General features: G+C 45.8%; 1 protein-coding gene across 2 annotated transcripts in view; it reads left to right on the top strand.

Annotated features, from left to right (window-relative positions):
* The first annotated feature begins 6,015 nt into the window (after positions 1-6,015).
* DNAJC14 (DnaJ heat shock protein family (Hsp40) member C14) overlaps positions 6,016-16,154 on the top strand; it is a 72,159-nt gene continuing 62,020 nt past the window's right edge. The window contains exon 1 of one of the 2 annotated variants that reach the window (XM_082245273.1): positions 6,016-6,101. The gene's annotated coding sequence lies outside the window, so the exon portion shown is untranslated. Of the gene's footprint in view, positions 6,151-16,154 lie in introns of both variants that reach the window. The other variant, XM_082245272.1, reaches the window with a different exon arrangement.

Raw genomic sequence — 16,154 nt, 5'->3', positions numbered from 1 at the left:
CCAGTGGCGGCCGGTGCGTTGGGGGCGCAGGGGCGCCGCTCCCCCCATCCATGCGCCCAGCCACCTAATCTATATGCGGGGCGCCGGACGCATGGAGTTCAATGGGGTTTTTTTTTCTTCTGAAGCACGTAATTAGAGCCAGAGGCTGTAATATTCTTCAGAAAAGGGTGGACCCGGGGCGCAGAGCAGCGCACCCAGATCCCACCCATTGTGTGACAATAGCGAATGAATAGTCGCTATTGTCACATGGCCCCTCCTCCTGGCCAATCAAGAAGTGGGTCGGAGACCCGTTTCCTGATTGGCCTAAAGGTGAACCTTTGCCATTGGCTAAGGAGGACTCGGAGGACTCGGGAGACGCCGAGGACTGAGGAGAAGCTGCCGCTGCATCAAGTAAGTGCACTGGTCTCTCTGCACGATGTGGTCATTCTGCATTGAAGGGGGCACGCTGTGGTCACTCTGCATTGAAGGGGGCACGCTGTGGTCACTCTGCATTGATGGGGGCACGCTGTGGTCACTCTGCATTGAAGGGGGTATGCTGTGGTCACTCTGCATTGATGAGGGCACGATGTGGTCACTCTGCATTGAAGGGGGCACACTGTGGTCACTCTGCATTGATGGGGGCACGCTGTGGTCACTCTGCATTGATGGGGGCACGCTGTGGTAACTCTGCATTGAAGGGGGCACGCTGTTGTCTCTCTGCATTGAAGGGGGCACGCTGTGGTCACTCTGCATTGATGGGGGCATGCTGTGGTCACTCTGCATTGATGGGGGCACGCTGTGGTCACTCTGCATTGAAGGGGGGCATGCTGTGGTCACTCTGCATTGATGGGGGCACGCTGTGGTCACTCTGCATTGAAGGGGGGCACGCTGTGGTCACTCTGCATTGATGGGGGCACGCTGTGGTCACTCTGCATTGAAGGGGGGCATGCTGTGGTCACTCTGCATTGAAGGGGGCACGCTGTGGTCACTCTGCATTGAAGGGGGAACACTATACTTTGATTGTCAAAAGCTTGTAGACTTCACCTCCGCAACATCTCTAAAATTCGCCCCTTTTTAACAACTGAAACCACCAAGCTACTCATTCACTTCCTTGTTATTTCTCGCCTCGACTATTGCAACTCCCTTCTCATAGGCCTACCACTTCATAGGCTATCCCCTCTTCAGTCTATCATGAATGCTGCTGCCAGGCTTATCCACCACCAACCGCTCAGCGTCTGCCTCCCCTCTCTGCCAATCCCTACACTGGCTCCCAATTGCCCAGTGAATTAAATTCAAAATACTAACCACAACATACAAAGCCATTCACAACTCTGCCCCCAGCTACATCACCAACCTTGTCTCCAAATATCACCCAAACCGTCCTCTCGGCTCCTCTCAAGACCTCCTACTCTCAAGCTCCCTTGTCTCCTCCTCTCATGCTCGTCTCCAGGATTTCTCCAGGGCCTCTCCCATCCTCTGGAACGCTCTACCTCAACCTGTACGGCTATCTCCTACTCTAGCTGCTTTTAGGCAATCCCTGAAAACTCATCTCTTCAGGGAAGCCTATCACACCGCCAACTAACCTGCCATCAGCTCATTCCCTACTCTTACAGCCTCTTGTAACACCTGCCCCACCCCATTAGATTGTAAGCTCTTCTGAGCAGGGCCCTCTTAATCCTCTTGTATTTTATTATATTGTATATGTACTGTCTGCCTTAAATATTGTAAAGCGCTGCGTAAACTGCTGGCGCTATAGAAATCCTTAATAATAATAATAATAATTACTGAAGGCCCCTTTCACACTTTTGTGACCTCAAAGTCATGCAATTTTTTGCCGCGTTTTTTTCAGCAAAGCAATGCCTATTACATTTTTCTGTTTGCGCCCCCCAAAAAAAATTTTGAGTACCAGCCGCCACTGCACTCGACTCTCTTGCTAGCCTGGCTCTCCCATATTTAAGGGCTGACCCAGCCACCCTGCCAGGCCCTCTGCTTGGGGATTGGTCAGATTCCCTCAGGTATGCAGATTTTGACCTCCTGTCCTCTGCCCACTAACTTTCAGAAGCTTCTCCAAGGCTATATACCCAGGGGGAGGTACCAGAGACATGCACTATAGAGCCATCCAGCCTTACCTCAAATAACCTGAGCTAGATTCAGACTCACTTTACCATAAGTCAAATCAATTTGCCTACACTATTCTAGTAGCACACTAGAGGGTGCTATAATCAGAATCAGTTATAATAAATATATTCAAATTAGCACTGGGAATAGCATTTGGCATCCTTGAATGTGGTAAGTTGTGAAAAAAAGAATATTTCAATTAATTTGATAACCTTATTGACAATAAAGCCCAGAGCTGAGCAGCAGAACTAAGGATGCCTCCATAATTACTTGTCTTTCTCCCTTGTCATATCTACTAATCTACTATATTCAGTGGGAAGTATTTGCATTATGCTTTTTGCATACAATGGTAGCTAGGTAGGTGCAATCCTGTGTTTATCCTAGAATTCCTTAGATATTTTTACATAAACCTACCATGGCAACAAGCAAAAGGTGAACATATCTTATGTAGCACAGTAGTTAATTTAAAAGCAAACAGAAGCATTATGCAATGACCTGAACAGTGAATATGATACAACTCTAATGCAAAGAATCTGATTTTTACACAGGCTGTCCACCCCCCCCCCCCCTTCAGTCTATCATCAAAACTGTTGCCAGACTTATACACCCTACCAACCATTTAGTGTGTCCATCCTCCATATTTCTTTGCCAATCCCTCCACTGGCTTCTGTTCTCACAACGAAAAAAAATGAAAATACTTACAACTGCCAATGTTATCCCCAACCTCCTGCCCCCCCCCCCCCTTAGGAGTCAAACTTCATATTTTTACTGCTACTATATTTGACAGCTACCTTCTTGTTAATGGTTGTTAGGGAAGCACCCAGCAATTGCCTTGTCCTTAGCAACCAGCGACACCATCAGGCCTGCTTATTTCCCCAGCTATTTAAACAAACGAGCTGGGCTAGCTCTAACTTTAATGACCAAGTATGACCACATGGCTATATTTTAGCAATTACGTAACCTAGGATACACCACCCCATTGCTTTTTAGTGGCCGAGCCTAGGAGAGCGTGAGTGGGTGATGGGAGCAGATTGTGCTGGTGGTCAGCGGGACTTTTTTCTTTTAGTGGGTTGGTATACATGATTCATTGTAATTGATGTTGATTACGGGATAATGTGACTGACAATGTGTGTACATCGTGGGACTTTTGTGGGGTTTTTATTTTTTTATCAAAGGACTTTAACCACTTCTGGACCGGAAGGATTTGCCCACTTTAATAACCAGGCCATATTTTGCGATTCGCCACTGCGTTACTTAAACGGACAATTGCGCGTTCGTGCGATGCTGTACCTAAATAAAATTGATGTCCTTTTTTGATGAGGGACCAGGGGGCAGGGCCGAGTCCCGCTGTCTGTGTCGCAGCAGCTGGGCTCAGGAGCAGCTTCCCATGAGGGCACTGGACAGAGGTTCGCGGCCGCTCTGTGCAATACTATTGCACAGAGCAGGTACAGTAAGTATAGACATGTTTGTTATTTGAAAACAAATTACCTTTACAATCAGTAGTTTTGCACAGAGCAGCCCAGATCTTCCTCTTCTCAGGTCCCTCGCTGGCACTTCTGTCCTCTCCCTCCTGCTGAGTGCCCCATAGCAAGCAGCTTACAAGGGGGCACACGAGCCAAGAGGATGCTCTGTGTGTCAATTTAGACACAGAGGTGTGGCTCAGCCCCGCCCCCTCCCTCTCCTCATTGGCTCACTGACTTGGATTGGCTCCCGCTGCTGTTTGAGGACGGAGAGTCCCCAGCAACTGAGAATCTCATGCAACATTGCTGGATCAAGGTTTGGCTTAGGTAAGTAGTAGGGGGGCTGAGGGGGGACTGCTGCACACAGAAGGTTTTTTTATCTTAATGAATAGAATGCATTAGGATAAAAAACCTTCCGGACTTTACAACCACTGTAAGACTTGACATGTTTGGTATATGTTTCCTAGATGCACCCCATGCTTTATATTTTACAAAACAGTTGGGTATAATATTGTGTTTGTTTGCACTAAAATTCATTTTAGTGTATCTTTTCCTGAAAATATGCCTTTGATAAATAACTATGCAAATATCGTTCTACTTAAAAAAAATGCAACTACCGCCATTTTTTTCCCAGAGTCTCTGCTTTCAGAAAATATATTCTTTTTAAGGGGTTTATGGTTATTTCTATTTGTTAGGACCACTGGTGTCCTAGCAACCAGTGACACTTTTGAAGGTGCAAGAAAGTATTCGATTTTAGAGCTGCCTCCTGTTCAACTTCACCCCCTAACTCCAGCTCCACACACACACATCTTTGCAGCAGCTCCAGCAAGGTAAAGGGGTTTTGGGCTCTCTTACGGAGGTCTCTATGGGGAGGGGGGCACTGATATAAGGAGACTTTAATCTAATGGGGGTCTGTAATCTGTAAGGAGGGGTGCTGATCAGTGGCGGTTGCTACAGGGAGCTCATTTACACCATAGTCGCCATTGGTGCTAATATAAGGTGACTCTGAACTAAAGGGGGTCTCTAATAAGGGATGCTGACTGCTGATTTAATCGTTGCTGACTGCACCCCCCCACCTCCACCGTATACATGGGTAGGGCAAAGGGGGTGGAGTTGGGACGGAGCCAAGGGGGCCAAGGTGCCAAGGGGTGGCAAAATGCGGTTTTGCCTAGGGCAGTGGTTCTCAATTCCGGTCCTCGGGACCCACTAACAGGCCAGATTTTAAGTATTACCTTGGGGGATGCAGACTAGAATACTGCAATCACTGAGCAGCAAATGAGATCACCTGTGATGTAATTTAGTTATCTTGCAAACCTGGCCTGTTGGTGGGTCCTGAGGACCGGAGTTGAGAACCACTGGCCTAGGGCACATATGTCAAACACAAGGTCTGCGGGCCCAATCCAGCCCACCAGGCCATTATATAAGGCCCTCGCACCTCTTCTGCAACTCGGCAACCCCGAAACATCCCTGCCCCTTCCTGTTTGTCTCTGCCCCCACCTTGTCTCAGCAGTCGACAGGAAAGAGGAAGACAGAACTCCTCCATATCCTGCACTTCTCCATGCAGCCAGGAAGAGCCTCGTCTCTGATGCCCCCTCTCAGCAGCCGGCAAAAGAGAGGAGGACAGAAGTCCTCCTACAGATCCTGTGTCTCTCTGTGCAGCCTCAGCACCCCCTCGTCTCCATCTTCCCTGGCCTCAGCATTCAGCAGACTCTGACAGCTGACTCCAGCCCTCCTCTAGACCCTGAACTTTATGCTCATCATTTGCTTTGCAGGAACAGCACAAGGTAAGGGGGTGCACTGTTGTGACAGGGAGGGTGGGGGATTCTTGACTTCTGATGGTGGAGTGCTCTTCACATCTGATGTAAGGAGGGGGGGGGGGTGCTCTCTCTGAATATCTAGTTTTAAAGATACAACTGGCCCTTTGAGGGCAACAATAACGCTGATGCCGCCCATGATGACATTGAGTTTGACACCCCTGGCCTAGGGTGTCAAAAATCCTTGCACCAGCACTGCAAGTATGCAATAAAAATCATGCCTGGAGTCCAACTTTATTCATAAAAAGCTTATACAACACTTTTCATTAGCATAATACCCCATTTATATACTGTACTCCTCTATATCAGACATAAGCTGGTAGTCTATAAAAAAAAAAGCATTTGGGGGTCCTGACTTGACATACATTAGAATTTGGTACTTCTGGAGGGTTTGATTTGTTTCATATGAATGTGGGGTACACTGGCCCCCATGGAATGGGAGATAATAATCAGTATGTGAAGGATGACACATAAAACAAGCAGTTCTCCATCTCATTGGTCAGAAGTGAGCGAAGAAGCCCCCCCTCTAGTGTCACAGCTGTAGAACTGCAGCTGGGAGCAGAGCAGAATCCAATCACAGTGCAGAGGTCGGGATCCGGGATTTCTGACGTCACGTCACGCTGACGCTCGGCTCACGTCGCTCCCGGAAGTGATGTTGAGTTGTGTGTTGCCTGTTTGGCAGCAGTTAGCAGAACGGAGACAGTTAGGGGAGAGAGGACAGCTGTGACCGGTAAGCCGTTGCTGAGAGCGGTCCCCCCACTCTTCCTTCGGAGGGCCGGGTAAGGATATACGTCGGCTTCTGTGTAGAGCAGTATGTGTGAGACGAATATTGAGCACCTCATTGGGGTGGTGCACCCAGGCTGCCTCCCCGAGGCCTGGCACTTACCTACGGCTGTGAGGGCGCCAGCTAGGACATGAGGAGGAGGTGTGGGCAGTGTCTGGGATGCTCCAGAGGGAAAGCCTATGTAATAGTATGAGGAGGAGAAGGGGGCACAGGTCACTACATTACTGCTTGTCTATAGAGACTCCAGGAGGAGCAGTCACACTGCTACAGTTCTAATATTCAAGCAGGACTATAAGCAAAACATACAGTAAGGCTGGCAGTATTTTGGTTTTTGCCATCTGTGTCCCCCTGAGATTTCCTTTCACTTCCTGTCCTGTAGCCAAAACAGGAAGTGAGAGGAAATCCCTCCAAAGTGAGAGAATCTCTGGTTGTCCCCATTGGAAGTATTCCTGTTCTGTGGACCACCCAACATTTGGCATTTTCTTTTACTTTCCCTTTTGATAATGGTAAACAGGAGGAATAGAGAGGGGACACAGACAGCAATACAAAACCTGACAGGGGGTCTATATCCTACATAGGTGAGGTTGAATAAAGACAATAGTCCATCCAGTTCAACCTGTGTCGGCGTGCATGGACATATTCATTTCCTATACCCCCGAATGTTTTTATCCTTGAGATGTACGCCCAAGAGTCTTATAAAAGTAGCCATACTCCCTGCAGTTACTACCATTTGTGGTAGAGAATTCCACAGTCTTGTAGCCCTTACTGTAAAGAACCCCCTGCGTAGTCTGAGGTTAAATCACTTCTCCTCTAATCGCATTGTATGTCCTCGTGTCTTCATACATTCTTTGCAACTGAATAGCTTTTATTCTATGCTGAGATCACCATTGAGGTATTTATAAATTGCTATCATGTCCTCTCTCAGGCGTCTCTTCTCCAGGGAGAATAAATCAAGCGCTTGTAAGCGCTCTTCATAATTTAGGTCCTCCAATCCCCTAATCAGTTTAGTTACCCTACTCTGGACTCTCTCCAGCTCCATCACATCCCTTCTAGGGACTGGCGACCAGAACTGGACAGAATACTCCAGATGTGGTCGGACCAGAGTTTTATATTGTGGCAGGATTATTGTTTTATCTATGGAAAACATCCCCTTCCTTGTGCATGCTAATATTCTGCCGGCTTTGGCAGCTGCAGCTTGACATTGTATGCTATTGTTAAAGCGGAGTTCAAGCCTAACCGCACACTCACCTGTCCCACGGTCCAGCGATGCGCCGTCTTCTCCCTCTCTGCTCTGCAGGCGCCGGCATCACTGATATGGGCACCCGGCTGTGACAGTTTGCGGCTTCACAGCTGGGTACGCACTGCGCATGCGCGAGTTGCGCTATGCGTCGTGATTGGCCGGCAATCTTCTGGGACCTCTGACATGTCCCAGAAGATTGGAGGGAGGGAGAGAGGAGAACTTGCGCTCAGGGCGCCGTGGCGCTCCGAGCGGAAGTGGGAGCGGGTACCTGTCAAAACTAGGTACCCTCCCCCTGCCCCCAAAAAAATGACATGCCAAATGTGGCATGTTAGGGGGTTAGGACTATTTAAAGCGGAAGTTCCACTTTTGGGTGGAACTCCACTTTAAGTCTATTTTCTACTAAGACTCCCAGATCTTTCTCCATTTTTGATTCCCCCAGAGGTTCCCCTCTAAGGTGTATTGTGCTTTTATGTTTTTTTGTCCCCAAATGCAAAACCTTACACTTCACATTAACCTCATTTGCAATGTAGTTGCCCACTCTGCAATTTTTTTTTTCCAGGTCGCTCTGTAGAATTCCTGCCTCACGATGTGAAGTTACTGCCCTGCTCAATTTTGTGTCATCTGCAAAAACTGATATTGAGCTACTGATTCCGTCCTCAATGCTATTTATAAATAAATTGAACAAGATTTGTCCCAGGACTGAGCCTTGGGGGACCCCACTTTCCAGTCCAGTCCAGTCTGAGTATACATTATTTATTGCCACCCTTTGGACACGCCCCCTTAGCCAGTTCTGTATCCAAGAGCAAACCTTGTGGTCGATGCCTGCAGACCTTATATCCTCTCCATGCTATCCAAACTCATTACAAATTCTGACGAGAAGTAATTGTTCTTGTAGATCCTAAAGGGTTAGTTCACCTTTACCAAAAATCTGCCAATGCAGGTAAGGGACACCTGTAGATAAAAACTAACTGTGCAGCTTTGATCAAAGTTGAATAACACCCTTACTATAGGTGTAGGCTGCTAATTCTTCAAGGAGGCATCACTTCCAGGTGGGATGACATTATCACAGGGTGCAGTGGTTCTTAATAGAGATGGTCTCAGGTGTGTTTGAGTTTCCACATACCTGAACCCCCGAGGAAGACGACACTGCACTCCGTTAATCACAGGCACTGAGACATTTACCGATCTGTGAAGCTGCGGATGGAGAAATGTCTCTGCCTGTTATTAGCAGGGTGCAGTGTCGGCTTCCTTGGGGATCGGGCACGTGGATGAGTTGTGGTTAAATCAATGGATTTAGTTCCTAACTTAACCCTCCTATCATTTTCAGCCAGAGTAGTTGCCACCTTAGTCTCTGTTTGATCGGCAGTTGCCATGGTGCTGCACTTGTGATCAGTTATGGCACCAGACATTTGATGGCTTACAGTTTGGTTGGCACCAGCAAATGTGACAACATTCCCAGCATGTGCTGGAAATGTACCTGTTTTTTTTAAACTCTTAAAGTGGATTTTTAACCATAAAAACTTAATAAAAAAAAAAAAATCTTCTTTAGCAAGGAACATACATTCGACATGAATAATTATGCTATTAAAATGTGTGTGCTGTAAATTGGCTCCAGCATTGCTCTTGTTTCTTCTGACGGAGGCTGCCATTTTTCTGAAGCCCAGAGCCCCTGAACAGCAGTAAATCATAGAGCAGAACTAAACCCATCAATTTAACAGTTCAAAACTGTCACATTTACTTGTGGTCTCAACCAAGCTCTCAAACTGTCAAATGGCTGGTGTCATAACTGATCATGGCAGTTGCAGATAAAACATAAGCAGCTTTCTTGGCTGTAAAGGATAGGAGGGTTTAATTCTGCTTTAAGTCTGTCAGCAGATCGGCATCTACAATCTCAGCAGTGCCTAATAATGGAGAGCAACTGAGCATGTGCAGTCAGGGTGAGACAGTGTATTACTGGATTTTGAACAGTGTAGGTACTTATTTTTAATGTTTTACATGGCTCTACCTGCAAAATGGGCCAACCTGAAGTACTCTAACAGGACTTCATTTTCTGACTAAAGTTCCACTTTAATAAAAAATAATGTTCTTTATCAAGGAACATACATTCCACATTAATAATTATGCTACCAAGATGAATGCGTGCTGTAAATTGCCACTGGCCTTGCTCCTGTTTTTTCTTGCTGGATGCCATTTTGCTGAAGTACAGAGCCCCTGAACAACAGTAAATCATAAAGCAGAACTAAATCATGGATTTAATGGTTTAGAAAAACTGTTACATTCCTGGAATTGCAGGATTGCTAACTGTCACATTCGCTTGTCCTCAACCAACTGTCAAACCATCAAATGGGCTGGTGTCATAACTGATCACATGTGTAGTTGATCATCATGGCAGTTGCAGATTAAGCAGTTTTAGCTTCCTTGGTTTAAATTCAATTTTAGGCCTAAAAATGGAGAGCAGCTGATCATGTGCAGTCAGGGTGAGACAGTGTATTTCTGGATTTTAAACAGTATAGGCACTTCATTTTAATGTTTTTACATAGCTATACCTGCAAAAGGAGCGGGCCTGAAGTCATCTAGTAGGACCTAACTTTCTGACTAAAGTTCCACTTTAAGACCTAGTTCTAGGGCTGCTGGGAGAAGGGGGAGGGGTTAAAGTCCACATTGAGGAATCAACTATTGACAGTGAAAAAAATAGATTTGTCCAAACATACAAATGGATGGATTGAGCTGGAAAAACTGTAGTCCGACTCCATATAACAATTTATTGGTGGCTGGTTACAAAGAAGTGACAATAAAACTAAAAAGCTGACGCATTTCAGCGAGAGCTATAGTCGTAGCATCATTAACCACTTGCCGACCGCCGCACGACTATTTACTGCGGCGGTCAGCCCCTCACAGGCAAAGCGACGTAGGTCTACATCGCTAGTCTGTGAGGCTTCTGGGGAGCGAGCGCGCGCCGCCAGAGGCGGGCTCCCACGCGGTCACGAACCCCTCCGCGCATGTGCCCGGCGGACCCGATGTCCGCCGGACACTCGCGATCGTCCGTGACACCGGAAGAAAGGCAGGCGACTAATGTAAACAAAGCCGCCTGTCATTCTTCCCTGTGTAACAATGGAGATCAGACGGTTCTACTATGTAGGACCGTTGATCTCTGTTCTTACACCAGTAGCCACAGCCAATCACAGTTAGAAGCACGCCCCTAGGACACACTTAACCCCTCCCTCTCCAATACAGTTAACCCCTTCACTGCCAGTGTCATTTTTACAGTAACAGTGCATATGTATAGCACTGATTACTGCAGTAATGTCACTGGTAACCCCAAAAGTGTCAAAAATATCAGTCAAGGGTCCGATCTGTCCGCCGCAATGTCGTAGTCCCGGAAAAAAATCGCAGATCTCCGCCATTACTCGTTAAAAAAAAAAACATCAAAAATGACAGATGACGGAGTGGCGATTTTGGCTCTGAGGAAGAGGGTCCTCCCTCGAAACGTGTAAGCCACATCAGGTTTTGAGGACGCCATCACGCTATCCAGCAGTAGAGAAGTGTCCTGGAAGCGAGCGGTGCCCATTTCCTATATGCTTGTTCATATGCTACATTTGTGAGTATATTGTACGCTACCCTTCTTTGATTTTCATAAACTTTTAAGTGGTAATGCACAAGGTCGTGCGCCCTTCTCTTGTTGTTTTCTTGTAGTGCCTTTTGGATACCCTTGGTCCTGAGGGGGGCAGCAAGACCACTTCTTTTGTGTCATAAAACCGCCTAGAAGATTCACCTTCCCGCATACCACTTGAGCGCAGGAGAGATATTGTTGTTTTTTGGAAATTAGTGCCCAGGGTTATCAGGGTGCCAGTGGCCTGACCAGCACAATGCCCAGAGTTGTAATTCTACAAAGTAAAAACCTGTGGCAATTTGTTTCCATTTTGCCAAGCCACCCCTGAAGAACCCAGGAGGCACACCAGGGTGCCACGGCACCCTGGTTGAAAAAGGCTGGCTTAGAGACACTGACAGGTACACTTACTGAGGAGATTGGTAACAAATTTAGATGCAAATCAAGCTGGCTGTCAGTTGGCAAAGTCTATGTGACATTTTTTATGTGTATACAGTATGACCCCCTGCACCTATAAACTTGGGCAGCAAAGTATGACCGTTTTGCACAGGTCTGCGACAGATTTACTGAAGATGTAACAGATTTTCACAACCAAAACAATTGCCAGGAACATGTTTTAGTCTGTCATACTTTATGGCAGCTGAGCAAAAATTTGCGAATGAAGCTACCAGTTTATAATACATTTAACTTGGCAGCTATTTATCATTGGCTTGTCCATGACAGAAATGATAAATGCCCCCAGAGTGTGCATATAAGCATTAGCTTGGACAATAACCTCAGAGGGCCTTTGACATCTAGCTTTCGGCGTCCTCCTCAGACACTCCATGACCCCTATTTAGAAGGGAGAAAGGACACCGCGGTGTTGCTCTACAACACGACCTGCATTTTTCTACAGCTCATGAAGTGTGAAGCTGGCAGTGTCTGACATAATCTTCACTGCTTAAAGGAGAAGTTCACTATATGCAGGGTGTAACATGTTATGAAAGGGTGACCGGTATATTGGCCTGCTTGTATGAGGTACGAGCAAGCAGATACACTGACAGGTCTGCAGGAGTCCTGCATGGCATCAGCGATCTGCCTATCGCTGGTGCAATGCTTTATAGGCTCCTGCAACAACAAAATGATAAATACTTTTTTTTTTAACCTGCAAAAAATGTGTATTTTTATTATTTTTTTTCTTCGAAAGGTGAATTTATCCTTTAACAAGGAGCTGCAGTCATATTTGTAAAAAAAAAAGTATTAAAGTGGAGTTCCGCCCTCGGGGGTGAAATTTAGATAAGAATGCCCCCGGGACAGTCAGGGCTAGTACATTCCACAATGGATAGCCTCTGAACTGTCCCGGGTTGCACTTAAAACTTTTAGAAGAAATACTTACCTTGAAAATTTCTTCTCCAGCGCTGCCATCTCGGATGTGGGCAGCTGAAGCCAGGGCGTCCTCTTCTGTGTCCTCTTCTCCCAGAATGCGCCTGCACCGGCCCCGCTCGTCACTTCTGGTGCGGGCGCGTCATCCCTCCACACCCTCTGGGCATGCCCAGAAGCTGTTTAGCAGAAAATGACGTGCTTGCATCGGAAGTAACGAGTGGGGCCGGTGCCGGCGCATTGATTCCTGGGAGCGATGACGTTCAGCTCACAGGAATCAATGCAAGGAGGAAGTGACGGCGCGGGCCGCGGCCGCAGAGGGAGGAGGTGGAAGAAAGGGGAGTATATTTTCTTCAATAACAAGGTAAGTAAACAAAAAAAAATCGTAATTAACCATTTGTTTTTCAGGTGACACTCAGCAAGTGGATGGCCCAAAATCGATTTTGAGGCCAGAACTCCGCTTTAAGTCCGCAGCTATAAAACTGTAGCTGCTGATGTTTAATAAACAGACACTTGCCTGTCCCAGTATCCAGCACTGTGCCTAGGTGATCCGAACTGAAGTGGGAATGGGTACCTGATTTGAAATTGTGCCATTTTTTTTTTTTTTTTTTTTTAAAGAGGTGCGGGGGAGGAGGCCTTAACCACTTCCATACCGGGCCATTTCTGGCACTACTCTCCTACATGCAAAAATCATAATTTTTTTTTTTTTCGATAGAAAATTACTCGGAACCCCCTGCAGCTGCAGGCATCATTTAGATATCCCCACTCAAAGTCCAAGACGTCATATGACGTCCAGTGAGCTGGAAGTGGTAAAGTGAAACTTCCCCCTTTTGGGTGAAGCTCTGCTTTAAGACCCCTTTCTGCACTTTTTCAGGGCAACAGAAGTGCATGAAAAATAATTCCCTGTTAAATCGTATGTAACTGTTCACACACTGCAGGTGTGCTACATTTTAAAAAGTCTTGCATGCTGCATCTTTGGTGCAGTTTTTTTAAAGCATGCCAAAAAGCCACCTTCTGTTATAAGTCAATGGGAATGCATCAAAAGTGCATCAGTGTAAAAGGATCCAAAAGCTGCAGAAAAAAACGCTGTGATTGGATCAAAGGCGTGTCACCTGGCTTTGGCAGGTAATGTGAAATATGTGTATTTTTTTTGTAAATGTAGCAGTAAGGCTGTGTAAATGTCATACTGCTTCTTTAGAAGTGTCAGTAAAACCATATAAGTATTGAATATATGTATTTAATTGCGAAGCATGCTAAATTTTAATGTAAAACAAAATGTTTACATTGTAGAAGCCCTATTGTGGCTTGTTTGCTTTGAGGCTTGTGTGTTATTGGGTATTGTATGCAGCTGTTTGTTTGCCCTGTGTTCTGCAATGTGAACCGATACTGACTGCTTCTGCCTGTGGGGCTCATCAAATATGGATTGTGCCAATTGGTTTTCATGTGACTTTAGATTGAGTAGTGGAGTTTACAGAATTGGATTTCAGTAACTCCTCTGTTTATTGCAGATAATTGGCAGTTCTCTATTTGCTAGCACAATAGGATAAGAGACATTTTTTATCATTGAAGTCGTTTTTGTAATAAATGAATTGTTGACATGCGATTCATTCTTAGGGGGAGTATTTATAAAAAAAAAAAAATGCATAGTGATTTGCCTAGTGAAAGTACTTGTACATCTGTTGTGTGAATGGGGCAAAAAACATTTATTAGCTCATTTCCTGTACTGGATAAATACAGTGGGTACGGAAAGTATTCAGACCCCCTTAAATTTTTCACTTTTTGTTATATTGCAGCCATTTGCTAAAATCATTTAAGTTCATTCTTCTTCCTCATGAATGTACACATAGCACCCCATACTGACAGAAAAACACAGAATTGTTGACATTGTTGCAGATTTATTAAAAAAGAAAAACTGAAATATCACATGGCCCTAAGTATTCAGACCCTTTGCTCAGTATTTAGTAGAAGCCCCCTTTTGATCTAATACAGCCAGGAGTCTTTTTGGGAAAGATGCAACAAGTCTTTCACACCTGGATTTGGGGATCCTCTGCCATTCCTCCTTGCAGATCCTCTCCAGTTCTGTCAGGTTGGATGGTAAACGTTGGTGGACAGCCATTTTTAGGTCTCTCCAGAGATGCTCAATTGGGTTTAAGTCAGGGCTCTGGCTGGGCCATTCAAGAACAGTCACGGAGTTGTTGTGAAGCCACTCCTTCGTTATTTTAGCTGTGTGCTTAGGGTCATTGTCTTGTTGGAAGGTAAACCTTCGGCCCAGTCTGAGGTCCAGAGAACTCTGGAGAAGGTTTTTGTCCAGGATATCCCTGTACTTGGCCGCATTCATCTTTCCCTCGATTGCAACCAGTCGTCCTGTCCCTGCAGCTGAAAAACACCCCCACAGCATGATGCTGCCACCACCATGCTTCACTGTTGGGACTGTATTGGACAGGTGATGAGCAGTGCCTGGTTTTCTCCACACATACCGCTTAGAATTAAGGCCAAAAAGTTCTATTTTGGTCTCATCAGACCAGACAATCTTATTTCTCACCATCTTGGAGTCCTTCAGGTGTTTTTTTTAGCAAACTCCATGCGGGCTTTCATGTGTCTTACACTGAGGAGAGTCTTCCGTCGGGCCACTCTGCCATAAAGCCCCGACTGGTGGAGGGCTGCAGTGATGGTTGACTTTTTACAACTTTCTCCCATCTCCTGACTGCATCTCTGGAGCTCAGCCACAGTGATCTTTGGGTTCTTCTTTACCTCTCTCACCAAGGCTCTTCTCACCCGATAGCTCAGTCTGGCCGGACGGCCAGCTCTAGGAAGGGTTCTGGTCATCCCAAACGTCTTCCATTTGAGGATTATGGAGGCCACTGTGCTCTTAGGAACCTTAAGTGCAGCAGAAATCTTTTTGGAACCTTGGCCAGATCTGTGCCTTGCCACAATTTTGTCTCTGAGCTCTTCAGGCAGTTCCTTTGACCTCATGATTCTCATTTGCGCTGACATGCATTGTGATCTGGAAGGTCTTGTATAGACAGGTGTGTGGCTTTCCTAATCAAGTCCAATCAGTATAATCAAACACAGCTGGACTCAAATGAAGGTGTAGAACCATCTCAAGGATGATCAGAAGAAATGGAAAGCACCTGAGTTAAATATGAGTGTCACAGCAAAGGGTCTGAATACTTAGGACCATGTGATATTTCAGTTTTTCTTTTTTAATAAATCTGCAACAATGTCAACAATTCTGTGTTTTTCTGTCAGTATGGGGTGCTATGTGTACATTCATGAGGAAGAAGAATGAACTTAAATGATTTTAGCAAATGGCTGCAATATAACAAAGAGTGAAAAATTTAAGGGGGTCTGAATACTTTCCGTACCCACTGTATGTGCCCCAATTCTTTTCAGTGGTTGGACCTCTTTCTTTTTCGCACTCTGAAATTGGGGATTCAAACTAGTTAGTCATTGCATATTGCTCTGGCCAGTTTCCATTACCTGGCTCAGACTTCTGTGATAAATAATAGTAGACCTTTAAAGGGCAACATTCACTCCCCAATTCCCCTTGTGACTAATGAACCCAGAAGTGATATGTATTAGGTTACTTCCGGTTTAACAGCTGTCATTCCTTGACTACTTTAGCCACGGATGCAGCTAACCAAGCACACTCCAGGCTTGATTTGCTGCAGTGGAGGGCAAGGGAGACATTGTAGGTGTAATAGAGGACCTCTTACCTGCCAATGCTATCACAAGGGCTAGTTAGCCCCCTTATGATTGCAATATGGTTAAAGTGGTTCTAAGGGCATAAGGT

Source organism: Pelophylax lessonae (assembly GCF_965119305.1).
Source record: "Pelophylax lessonae genome assembly, chromosome: 2".
Taxonomy (NCBI): domain Eukaryota; kingdom Metazoa; phylum Chordata; class Amphibia; order Anura; family Ranidae; genus Pelophylax; species Pelophylax lessonae.
Note: the sequence above shows the minus strand (reverse complement) of the source record. Positions and strands in the feature narration are given on the sequence as shown.